This window comes from Rutidosis leptorrhynchoides, chromosome 4, assembly GCF_046630445.1.
Source record: "Rutidosis leptorrhynchoides isolate AG116_Rl617_1_P2 chromosome 4, CSIRO_AGI_Rlap_v1, whole genome shotgun sequence".
Lineage (NCBI taxonomy): Eukaryota > Viridiplantae > Streptophyta > Magnoliopsida > Asterales > Asteraceae > Rutidosis > Rutidosis leptorrhynchoides.
This window is the reverse complement of record NC_092336.1, coordinates 516,779,065-516,793,431: the sequence shown is the minus strand read 5'-3', so window position 1 is coordinate 516,793,431 and position 14,367 is coordinate 516,779,065.

Here is a 14,367-nt window from a genome sequence, read left to right as displayed (position 1 = left end):
ACGGTAGATGTCGATCCCAACTGTTTCCAAAATCAATAACACATGCTCGTAGCATGTCTTCAAGCGTTTGTATCGTCCTTTCGCTCTGCCCATCAGTTTGTGGATGATAGGCAGTACTCATGTCTAGACGAGTTCCTAATGCTTGCTGTAATGTCTGCCAGAATCTTGAAATAAATCTGCCATCCCTATCAGAGATAATAGAGATTGGTATTCCATGTCTGGAGACTACTTCCTTCAAATACAGTCGTGCTAATTTCTCCATCTTGTCATATTCTCTTATTGGCAGGAAGTGTGCTGATTTGGTGAGACGATCAACTATTACCCAAATAGTATCAAAACCACTTGCAGTCCTTGGCAATTTAGTGATGAAATCCATGGTAATGTTTTCCCATTTCCATTCTGGGATTTCGGGTTGTTGAAGTAGACCTGATGGTTTCTGATGCTCAGCTTTGACCTTAGAACACGTCAAACATTCTCCTACGTATTTAGCAATATCGGCTTTCATACCTGGCCACCAAAAATGTTTCTTAAGATCCTTGTACATCTTCCCCGTTCCAGGATGTATTGAGTATCTGGTTTTATGAGCTTCTCTAAGTACCATTTCTCTCATATCTCCAAATTTTGGTACCCAAATCCTTTCAGCCCTATACCGGGTTCCGTCTTCCTGAATATTAAGATGCTTCTCCGATCCTTTGGGTATTTCATCCTTTAAATTTCCCTCTTTTAAAACTCCTTGTTGCGCCTCCTTTATTTGAGTAGTAAGGTTATTATGAATCATTATATTCATAGATTTTACTCGAATGGGTTCTCTGTCCTTCCTGCTCAAGGCATCGGCTACCACATTTGCCTTCCCCGGGTAGTAACGAATCTCAAAGTTGTAATCATTCAACAATTCAATCCACCTACGCTGCCTCATATTCAGTTGTTTCTGATTAAATATGTGTTGAAGACTTTTGTGGTCGGTATATATAATACTTTTGACCCCATATAAGTAGTGCCTCCAAGTCTTTAATGCAAAAACAACCGCGCCTAATTCTAAATCATGCGTCGTATAATTTTGTTCGTGAATCTTCAATTGTCTAGACGCATAAGCAATCACCTTCGTTCGTTGCATTAATACACAACCGAGACCTTGCTTTGATGCGTCACAATAAATCACAAAATCATCATTCCCTTCAGGCAATGACAATATAGGTGCCGTAGTTAGCTTTTTCTTCAATAACTGAAACGCTTTCTATTGTTCATCATTCCATTCAAATTTCTTCCCTTTATGCGTTAATGCAGTCAAGGGTTTTGCTATTCTGGAAAAGTCTTGGATGAACCTTCTGTAGTAACCAGCTAGTCCTAAAAACTGGCGTATGTGTTTCGGAGTTTTCGGGGTTTCCCACTTTTCAACAGTTTCTATCTTTGCCGGATCCACCTTAATACCTTCTTTGTTCACTATGTGACCGAGGAATTGAACTTCTTCCAACCAAAATGCACACTTTGAAAACTTAGCGTACAATTCTTCCTTCCTCAATACTTCTAACACCTTTCTCAAATGTTCACCGTGTTCTTGGTCATTCTTTGAGTAAATAAGTATGTCATCAATGAAAACAATGACAAACTTGTCAAGGTATGGTCCACACACTCGGTTCATAAGGTCCATGAACACAGCTGGTGCATTAGTTAAACCAAACGGCATGACCATAAACTCGTAATGACCGTAACGTGTTCTGAAAGCAGTCTTTGGAATATCATCTTCTTTCACCCGCATTTGATGATACCCGGAACGTAAGTCAATCTTTGAATAAACAGACGAGCCTTGTAGTTGATCAAATAAGTCGTCGATTCTCGGTAGTGGGTAGCGGTTCTTGATGGTAAGTTTGTTCAACTCTCGGTAGTCGATACACAACCTGAATGTACTGAAATGTCCCGTTCTTATTGATTAAAAACGTTCCATATTAATTGATTTCGTTGCGAGGTTTTGACCTCTATATGAGACGTTTTTCAAAGACTGCATTCATTTTTAAAACAAACCATAACCTTTATTTCATAGATAAAGGTTTTAAAAAGCTTTACGTAGATTATCAAATAATGATAATCTAAAATATCCTGTTTACACACGACCATTACATAATGGTTTACAATACAAATATGTTACAACAAAATAAGTTTCTTGAATGCAGTTTTTACACAATATCATACAAGCATGGACTCCAAATCTCGTCCTTATTTAAGTATGCGACAGCGGAAGCTCTTAATAATCACCTGAGAATAAACATGCTTAAAACGTCAACAAAAATGTTGGTGAGTTATAGGTTTAACCTATATATATCAAATCATAATAATAGACCACAAGATTTCATATTTCAATACACATCCCATACATAGAGATAAAAATCATTCATATGGTGAACACCTGGTAACCGACATTGACAAAATGCATATATAAGAATATCCCCATCATTCCGGGACACCCTTCGGATATGATATAAATTTCGAAGTACTAAAGCATCCGGTACTTTGGATGGGGCTTGTTGGGCCCGATAGATCTATCTTTAGGATTCGCGTCAATTAGGGTGTCTGTTCCCTAATTCTTAGATTACCAGACTTAATAAAAAGGGGCATATTCGATTTCGATAATTCAACCATAGAATGTAGTTTCACGTACTTGTGTCTATTTTGTAAATCATTTATAAAACCTGCATGTATTCTCATCCCAAAAATATTAGATTTTAAAAGTGGGACTATAACTCACTTTCACAGATTTTTACTTCGTCGGGAAGTAAGACTTGGCCACTGGTTGATTCACGAACCTATAACAATATATACATATATATCAAAGTATGTTCAAAATATATTTACAACACTTTTAATATATTTTGATGTTTAAAGTTTATTAAGTCAGCTGTCCTCGTTAGTAACCTACAACTAGTTGTCCACAGTTAGATGTACAGAAATAAATCGATAAATATTATCTTGAATCAATCCACGACCTAGTGTATACGTATCTCAGTATTGATCACAACTCAAACTATATATATTTTGGAATCAACCTCAACCCTGTATAGCTAACTCCAACATTCACATATAGAGTGTCTATGGTTGTTCCGAAATATATATAGATGTGTCGACATGATAGGTCGAAACATTGTATACGTGTCTATGGTATCTCAAGATTACATAATATACAAATCAAGTTGATTAAGTTATGGTTGGAATAGATTTGTTACCAATTTTCACGTAGCTAAAATGAGAAAAATTATCCAATCTTGTTTTACCCATAACTTCTTCATTTTAAATCCGTTTTGAGTGAATCAAATTGCTATGGTTTCATATTGAACTCTATTTTATGAATCTAAACAGAAAAAGTATAGGTTTATAGTCGGAAAAATAAGTTACAAGTCGTTTTTGTAAAGGTAGTCATTTCAGTCGAAAGAACGACGTCTAGATGACCATTTTAGAAAACATACTTCCACTTTGAGTTTAACCATAATTTTTGGATATCATTTCATGTTCATAATAAAAATAATTTTCTCAGAATAACAACTTTTAAATCAAAGTTTATCATAGTTTTTAATTAACTAACCCAAAACAGCCCGCGGTGTTACTACGACGGCGTAAATCCGGTTTTACGGTGTTTTTCGTGTTTCCAGGTTTTAAATCATTAAGTTAGCATATCATATAGATATAGAACATGTGTTTAGTTGATTTTAAAAGTCAAGTTAGAAGGATTAACTTTTGTTTGCGAACAAGTTTAGAATTAACTAAACTATGTTCTAGTGATTACAAGTTTAAACCTTCGAATAAGATAGCTTTATATGTATGAATCAAATGATGTTATGAACATCATTACTACCTTAAGTTCCTTGGATAAACCTACTGGAAAAGAGAAAAATGGATCTAGCTTCAACGGATCCTTGGATGGCTCGAAGTTCTTGAAGCAGAATCATGACACGAAAACAAGTTCAAGTAAGATCATCACTTGAAATAAGATTGTTATAGTTATAGAAATTGAACCCAAGTTTGAATATGATTATTACCTTGTATTAGAATGATAACCTACTGTAAGAAACAAAGATTTTTTGAGGTTGGATGATCACCTTACAAGATTGGAAGTGAGCTAGCAAACTTGAAAGTATTCTTGATTTTATGAAACTAGAACTTTTGAAATTTATGAAGAACACTTAGAACTTGAAGATAGAACTTGAGAGAGATCAATTAGATGAAGAAAATTGAAGAATTAAAGTGTTTGTAGGTGTTTTTGGTCGTTGGTGTATGGATTAGATATAAAGGATATGTAATTTTGTTTTCATGTAAATAAGTCATGAATGATTACTCATATTTTTGTAATTTTATGAGATATTTCATGCTAGTTGCCAAATGATGGTTCCCACATGTGTTAGGTGACTCACATGGGCTGCTAAGAGCTGATCATTGGAGTGTATATACCAATAGTACATACATCTAAAAGCTGTGTATTGTACGAGTACGAATACGGGTGCATACGAGTAGAATTGTTGATGAAACTGAACGAGGATGTAATTGTAAGCATTTTTGTTAAGTAGAAGTATTTTGATAAGTGTCTTGAAGTCTTTCAAAAGTGTATGAATACATATTAAAACACTACATGTATATACATTTTAACTGAGTCGTTAAGTCATCGTTAGTCGTTACATGTAAATGTTGTTTTGAAACCTTTAGGTTAATGATCTTGTTGAATGTTGTTAACCCATTGTTTATTATAACAAATGAGATGTTAAATTGTTATATTATCATGATATTATGATATATAATATATCTCAGTATGATGTATATACAGTTAAATGTCGTTACAACGATAATCGTTACATATATGTCTCGTTTCGAAATCATTAAGTTAGTAGTCTTATTTTTACATATGTATTTCATTGTTAATACACTTAATAATATATTTACTTATCATTTAACATAATTAACCAAGTGTATCAATATCTTAATATGATTCATATGTACCTAGTAAGACGTTGTTATAACGATAATCGTTATATATATCGTTTTCGAGTTTCTTAAATTAATAGTCTCATTTTTATGTATATAACTCATTGTTAAAATACCTAATGAGATACATACTTATAATAAAAACATGTTAACTATATATATAACCATATATATGTCATCGTATAGTTTTTACAAGTTTTAACGTTCGTGAATCACCGGTCAACTTGGGTGGTCAATTGTCTATATGAAACATATTTCAATTAATCAAGTCTTAACAAGTTTGATTGCTTAACATTTTGGAAACATTTAATCATGTAAATATCAATCTCAATTAATATATATAAACATGGAAAAGTTCGGGTCACTACAGTACCTACCCGTTAAATAAATTTCGTCCCGAAATTTTAAGCTGTTGAAGGTGTTGACGAATCTTCTGGAAATAGATGCGGGTATTTCTTCTTCATCTGATCTTAATGCTCCCAGGTGAACTCGGGTCCTCTACGAGCATTCCATCGAACCTTAACAATTGGTATCTTGTTTTGCTTAAGTCTTTTAACCTCACGATCCATTATTTCGACGGGTTCTTCGATGAATTGAAGTTTTTCGTTGATTTGGATTTCATCTAACGGAATAGTGAGATCTTCTTTAGCAAAGCATTTCTTCAAATTCGAGACGTGGAAAGTGTTATGTACAGCCGCGAGTTGTTGAGGTAACTCAAGTCGGTAAGCTACTGGTCCGACACGATCAATAATCTTGAATGGTCCAATATACCTTGGATTTAATTTTCCTCGTTTACTAAATCGAACAACGCCTTTCCAAGGTGCAACTTTAAGCATGACCATCTCTCCAATTTCAAATTCTATATCTTTTCTTTTAATGTCAGCGTAGCTCTTTTGTCGACTTTGGGCGGTTTTCAACCGTTGTTGAATTTGGATGATCTTCTCGGTAGTTTCTTGTATAATCTCCGGACCCGTAATCTGTCTATCCCCCACTTCACTTCAACAAATCGGAGACCAGCACTTTCTACCATAAAGTGCTTCAAACGGCGCCATCTCAATGCTTGAATGGTAGCTGTTGTTGTAGGAAAATTCTGCTAACGCTAGATGTCGATCCCAACTGTTTCCGAAATCAATAACACATGCTCGTAGCATGTCTTCAAGCGTTTGTATCGTCCTTTCGCTCTGCCCATCAGTTTGTGGATGATAGGCAGTACTCATGTCTAGACGAGTTCCTAATGCTTGCTGTAATGTCTGCCAGAATCTTGAAATAAATCTGCCATCCCTATCAGAGATAATAGAGATTGGTATTCCATGTCTGGAGACGACTTCCTTCAAATACAGTCGTGCTAACTTCTCCATCTTGTCATCTTCTCTTATTGGCAGGAAGTGTGCTGATTTGGTGAGACGATCAACTATTACCCAAATAGTATCAAAACCACTTGCAGTCCTTGGCAATTTAGTGATGAAATCCATGGTAATGTTTTCCCATTTCCATTCCGGGATTTCGGGTTGTTGAAGTAGACCTGATGGTTTCTGATGCTCAGTTTGACCTTAGAACACGTCAAACATTCTCCTACGTATTTAGCAACATCGGCTTTCATACCCGGCCACCAAAAATGTTTCTTGAGATCCTTGTACATCTTCCCCGTTCCAGGATGTATTGAGTATCTGGTTTTATGAGCTTCTCTAAGTACCATTTCTCTCATATCTCCAAATTTTGGTACCCAAATCCTTTCAGCCCTATACCGGGTTCCGTCTTCCCGAATATTAAGATGCTTCTCCGATCCTTTGGGTATTTCATCCTTTAAATTTCTCTCTTTTAAAACTCCTTGTTGCGCCTCCTTTATTTGAGTAGTAAGGTTATTATGAATCATTATATTCATAGATTTTACTCGAATGGGTTCTCTGTCCTTCCTGCTCAAGGCATCGGCTACCACATTTGCCTTCCCCGGGTGGTAACGAATCTCAAAGTCGTAATCATTCAATAATTCAATCCACCTACGCTGCCTCATATTCAGTTGTTTCTGATTAAATATGTGTTGAAGACTTTTGTGGTCGGTATATATAATACTTTTGACCCCATATAAGTAGTGCCTCCAAGTCTTTAATGCAAAAACAACCGCGCCTAATTCCAAATCATGCGTCGTATAATTTTGTTCGTGAATCTTCAATTGTCTAGACGCATAAGCAATCACCTTCGTTCGTTGCATTAATACACAACCGAGACCTTGCTTTGATGCGTCACAATAAATCACAAAATCATCATTCCCTTCAGGCAATGACAATATAGGTGCCGTAGTTAGCTTTTTCTTCAATAACTGAAACGCTTTCTCTTGTTCATCATTCCATTCAAATTTCTTCCCTTTATGCGTTAATGCAGTCAAGGGTTTTGCTATTCTAGAAAAGTCTTGGATGAACCTTCTGTAGTAACCAGCTAGTCCTAAAAACTGGCGTATGTGTTTCGGAGTTTTCGGGGTTTCCCACTTTTCAACAGTTTCTATCTTTGCCGGATCCACCTTAATACCTTCTTTGTTCACTATGTGACCGAGGAATTGAATTTCTTCCAACCAAAATGCACACTTTGAAAACTTAGCGTACAATTCTTCCTTCCTCAATACTTCTAACACCTTTCTCAAATGTTCACCGTGTTCTTGGTCATTCTTTGAGTAAATAAGTATGCCATCAATGAAAACAATGACAAACTTGTCAAGGTATGGTCCACACACTCGGTTCATAAGGTCCATGAACACAGCTGGTGCATTAGTTAAACCAAACGGCATGACCATAAACTCGTAATGACCGTAACGTGTTCTGAAAGCAGTCTTTGGAATATCATCTTCTTTCACCCGCATTTGATGATACCCGGAACGTAAGTCAATCTTTGAATAAACAGACGAGCCTTGTAGTTGATCAAATAAGTCGTCGATTCTCGGTAGTGGGTAGCGGTTCTTGATGGTAAGTTTGTTCAACTCTCGGTAGTCGATACACAACCTGAATGTACCATCTTTCTTCTTGACAAACAAAATAGGAGCTCCCCACGGTGATGTGCTTGGTCGAATGAAACCACGCTCTAAAAGTTCTTGTAATTGGCTTTGCAGTTCTTTCATCTCGATGGGTGCGAGTCTGTAAGGAGCACGAGCTATTGGTGCAGCTCCTGGTACAAGATCTATTTGAAATTTAACGGATCGATGTGGGGGTAATCCCGGTAATTCTTTCAGAAATACATCGGGAAATTCTTTTGCAATGGGAACATCATTGATGCTCTTTTCTTCAGTTTGTACTTTCTCGACGTGTGCTAGAACAGCATAGCAGCCTTTTCTTATTAGTTTTTGTGCCTTCAAATTACTAATAAGATGTAGCTTCGTGTTGCCCTTTTCTCCGTACACCATTAAGGGTTTTCCTTTTTCTCGTATAATGCGAATTGCATTTTTGTAACAAACGATCTCTGCTTTCACTTCTTTCAACCAGTCCATACTGATTATCACATCAAAACTCCCTAACTCTACTGGTATCAAATCAATCTAAAATGTTTCGCTAACCAGTTTAATTTCTCGATTCCGACATATATTATCTGCTGAAATTAATTTACCATTTGCTAATTCGAGTAAAAATTTACTATCCAAAGGTGTCAATGGACAACTTAATTTAGCACAAAAATCTCTACTCATATAGCTTCTATCCGCACCCGAATCAAATAAAACGTAAGCAGATTTATTGTCAATAAGAAACGTACCAGTAACAAGCTCCGGGTCTTCCTGTGCCTCTGCCGCATTAATATTGAAAACTCTTCCGCGGCCTTGTCCATTCGTGTTCTCCTGGTTTGGGCAATTTTTAATAATGTGGCCCGGTTTTCCACATTTATAACAAACTACATTGGCATAACTTGCTCCGACACTACTTGCTCCGCCATTACTCGTTCCGACACCATTTGTTCCTTTCGTTCTATTAACCCCTGGTCTATAGACCTCACACTTCGCCGCGCTATGACCATTTCTTTTACACTTGTTGCAAAATTTGGTGCAGAACCCCGAGTGATACTTTTCACACCTTTGGCATAGCTGCTTCTAATTGTTGTTGTTGTTGCGGTTATTATTGTTGTTGGGATGATTGTTGTAGTTGTTGTTGTTGTTGTTGTTGTTGTTGTTGTTGGGCCGTTTGTTGTAGTTGCGATTGATGTTGCGATTGTTGGGATAATTGTTGCGATTATTGTTGTAATTGCTGTTGTTGTTGTATTGGTGATTCTTATCACCGTTTTCCTCCCACTTTCTTTTGACTTGCTTCACATTGGCCTCTTCAGCAGTCTGTTCTTTAATTCTTTCTTCAATCTGGTTCACTAGTTTGTGAGCCATTCTACATGCCTGTTGTATGGAGGCGGGCTCGTGTGAACTTATATCTTCTTGGATTCTTTCCGGTAATCCTTTCACAAACGCGTCAATCTTCTCTTCCTCATCTTCGAATGCTCCCGGACACAATAGGCACAATTCTGTGAATCGTCTTTCGTACGTGGTAATATCAAATCCTTGGGTTCGTAACCCTCTAAGTTCTGTCTTGAGCTTATTGACCTCGGTTCTGGGACGGTACTTCTCGTTCATCAAGTGCTTAAATGCTGACCACGGTAGTGCGTACGCATCGTCTTGTCCCACTTGCTCTAGATAGGTATTCCACCATGTTAACGCAGAACCTGTGAAGGTATGCGTAGCGTACTTCACTTTGTCCTCTTCAGTACACTTACTTATGGCAAACACCGATTCGACCTTCTCGGTCTACCGTTTCAATCCGATCGGTCCTTCGGTTCCATCAAATTCCAAAGGTTTGCAGGCAGTGAATTCTTTGTAGGTGCATCCTACACGATTTCCTGTACTGCTAGATCCAAGGTTATTGTTGGTATGTAGTGCAGCCTGTACTGCGGCTATGTTTGAAGCTAGAAAAGTACGGAATTCCTCTTCATTCATATTCACGGTGTGTCGAGTAGTCGGTGCCATTTCCTTCAAAATAGTCAAATGAAACAAGTTAATCATACAGAATATTAAGAGTAGTTAATAGTATTTCGTAGCATAATATGAACTCATTTATAAAAGCTTTTTCTTCATATTAGCGTTTTATAAGTTTAAATTCGGGTAGTACCTACCCGTTAAGTTCATACTTAGTAGCTAATATACAATTCAACTACTACAATTCTATATGAAAAACTGATTATAATAATATTTCGCGTTCAAACTTTTACACAATATTTTACAAACTTACAATACCGCTTATTCTACATATAGCATGAAATATAGCACACAATAAATTTGATACAAGATGGTTGTGAAGATAATTCTAGCTAGTACACAAGTCGTTCAGCAAAGGCAATAAAGACACGTAATTCATACGTCCAGAAACAAGTCATGCATTCTGGTTTTACTAGGATTACTTCCCATCCTTGGTCTTGTGGAACATAACTGTTATGGTCGTTGATAAGACAGCGTGTTGTAACGTCGTCAAAGGGACGAGGGTTACGTAATGTCCAACAGTCCCGTAACAATCTAAAAACCTCATTTCTTACCCCAATTACCGACTCCGTCACTTGTGTGAACGTTTTGTTTAATAGTTGTAGCCCGATGTTCTTGTTCTCACTTTGGTGAGAAGCGAACATTACTAATCCGTAAGCATAACATGCTTCTTTATGTTGCATGTTAGCCGCTTTTTCTAAATCACGAAGTCCAATATTCGGATATATTGAGTCAAAATAATTTCTTAACCCATTGCATAAAATAGCATTTGGGTTCCCCGCAATATATGCGTCAAAGTAAACACATCGTAACTTATGGATTTCCCAATGTGATATCCCCCATCTTTCGAACGAAAGCCTTTTATAAACCAAGGCATTCTTGGAACGTTCTTCGAATGTCTTACAAACTGATCTCGCCTTAAATAGTTGTGCCGAAGAATTCTGACCGACTCTAGACAAGATTTCATCAATCATGTCTCTGGGTAGGTCTCTTAAAATATTAGGTTGTCTATCCATTTTGTGTTTTTATACTGTAAAATAGACAAGAGTTAGATTCATAAAAAAAATACTTATTAATACAAGCAATTTTTACATATATCATAAAGCATAAGCACACTATATTACATATATTACACCACACGAATACAACTATCTTATTTCGACTCGCTTGTTTCTTCTTCTTCGGTTTTGGATCGTTTTGCCAAGTTTCTAGGGATATATGATGTTCCCCTAATACGAGCCGTCGTTTTCCACATTGGTTTAGAAAAACCTGGTGGTTTAGAGGTTCCCGGGTCATTGTTACAACTTAAGGACTTCGGGGTTTGACGATACATATAAAGTTCATCGGGGTTGGAATTAGATTTCTCTATTTTTATGCCCTTTCCCTTATTATTTTCTTTTGCCTTTTTAAATTCAGTTGGGGTAATTTCTATAACATCATCGGAATTCTCGTCGGAATCCGATTCATCGGAGAATTGGTAATCCTCCCAATATTTTGCTTCCTTGGCGGAAACACCATTGACCATAATTAACCTTGGTCGGTTGGTTGAGGATTTTCTTTTACTTAACCGTTTTATTATTTCCCCCACCGGTTCTATTTCTTCATCCGGTTCCGATTCTTCTTCCGGTTCCGACTCTTCTTCCGGTTCCTCTTCGGGAACTTGTGAATCAGTCCACGAATCATTCCAATTTACATTTGACTCTTCATTATTATTAGGTGAGTCAATGGGACTTGTTCTAGAGGTAGACATCTATCACATAATATCAAACGCGTTAAGAGATTAATATATCACATAATATTCACATGTTAAAAATATATAGTTTCCAACAAAATTTGTTAAGCAATCATTTTTCAAGTAAACACGGTCGAAGTCTAGACTCACTAATGCATCCTAACAAACTCGATAAGACACACTAATGCAAAATTCTGGTTCTCTAAGACCAACGCTCGGATGCCAACTAAAATGTCCCGTTCTTATTGATTAAAAACGTTCCATATTAATTGATTTCGTTGCGAGGTTTTGACCTCTATATGAGACGTTTTTCAAAGACTGCATTCATTTTAAAACAAACCATAACCTTTATTTCATCAATAAAGGTTTAAAAAGCTTTACGTAGAATATCAAATAATGATAATCTAAAATATCCTGTTTACACACGACCATTACATAATGGTTTACAATACAAATATGTTACAACAAAATAAGTTTCTTGAATGCAGTTTTTACACAATATCATACAAGCATGGACTCCAAATCTCGTCCTTATTTAAGTATGCGACAGCGAAAGCTCTTAATAATCACCTGAGAATAAACATGCTTAAAACGTCAACAAAAATGTTGGTGAGTTATAGGTTTAACCTATATATATCAAATCATAATAACAGACCACAAGATTTCATATTTCAATACACATCCCATACATAGAGATAAAAATCATTCATATGGTGAACACCTAGTAACCGACATTAACAAGATGCATATATAAGAATATCCCCATCATTCCGGGACACCCTTCGGATATGATATAAATTTCGAAGTACTAAAGCATCCGGTACTTTGGATGGGGTTTGTTAGGCCCAATAGATATATCTTTAGGATTCGCGTCAATTAGGGTGTCTGTTCCCTAATTCTTAGATTACCAGACTTAATAAAAAGGGGCATATTCGATTTCGATAATTCAACCATAGAATGTAGTTTCACGTACTTGTGTCTATTTTGTAAATCATTTATAAAACCTGCATGTATTCTCATCCCAAAAATATTAGAATTTAAAAGTGGGACTATAACTCACTTTCACAGATTTTTACTTCGTCGGGAAGTAAGACTTGGCCACTGTTGATTCACGAACCTATAACAATATATACATATATATCAAAGTATGTTCAAAATATATTTACAACACTTTTAATATATTTTGATGTTTTAAGTTTATTAAGTCAGCTGTCCTCGTTAGTAACCTACAACTAGTTGTCCACAGTTAGATGTACATAAATAAATCGATAAATATTATCTTGAATCAATCCACGACCCAGTGTATACGTATCTCAGTATTGATCACAACTCAAACTATATATATTTTGAAATCAACCTCAACCCTGTATAGCTAACTCCAACATTCACATATAGAGTGTCTATGGTTGTTCCGAAATATATATAGATGTATCGACATGATAGGTCGAAACATTGTATACGTGTCTATGGTATCTCAAGATTTCATAATATACAATACAAGTTGATTAAGTTATGGTTGGAATAGACTTGTTACCAATTTTCACGTAGCTAAAATGAGAAAAATTATCCAATCTTGTTTTACCCATAACTTCTTCATTTTAAATCCGTTTTGAGTGAATCAAATTGCTATGATTTCATATTGAACTCTATTTTATGAATCTAAACAGAAAAAGTATAGGTTTATAGTCGGAAAAATAAGTTACAAGTCGTTTTTGTAAAGGTAGTCATTTCAGTCGAAAGAACGACGTCTAGATGACCATTTTAGAAAACATACTTCCACTTTGAGTTTAACCATAATTTTTGGATATAGTTTCATGTTCATAATAAAAATCATTTTCTCAGAATAACAACTTTTAAATCAAAGTTTATCATAGTTTTTAATTAACTAACCCAAAACAGCCCGCGGTGTTACTACGACGGCGTAAATCCGGTTTTACGGTGTTTTTCGTGTCTCCAGGTTTTAAATCATTAAGTTAGCATATCATATAGATATAGAACATGTGTTTAGTTGATTTTAAAAGTCAAGTTAGAAGGATTAACTTTTGTTTGCGAACAAGTTTAGAATTAACTAAACTATGTTCTAATGATTACAAGTTTAAACCTTCGAATAAGATAGCTTTATATGTATGAATCGAATGATGTTATGAACATCATTACTACCTTAAGTTCCTTGGATAAACCTACTGGAAAAGAGAAAAATGGATCTAGCTTCAACGGATCCTTGGATGGCTCGAAGTTCTTGAAGCAGAATCATGACACGAAAACAAGTTCAAGTAAGATCATCACTTGAAATAAGATTGTTATAGTTATAGAAATTGAACCAAAGTTTGAATATGATTATTACCTTGTATTAGAATGATAACCTACTGTAAGAAACAAAGATTTCTTGAGGTTGGATGATCACCTTACAAGATTGGAAGTGAGCTAGCAAACTTGAAAGTATTCTTGATTTTATGTAACTAGAACTTGTAGAATATATGAAGAACACTTAGAACTTGAAGATAGAACTTGAGAGAGATCAATTAGATGAAGAAAATTGAAGAATGAAAGTTTTTGTAGGTGTTTTTGGTCGTTGGTGTATGGATTAGATATAAAGGATATGTAATTTTGTTTTCATGTAAATAAGTCATGAATGATTACTCATATTTTTGTAATTTTATGAGATATTTCATGCTAGTTGCCA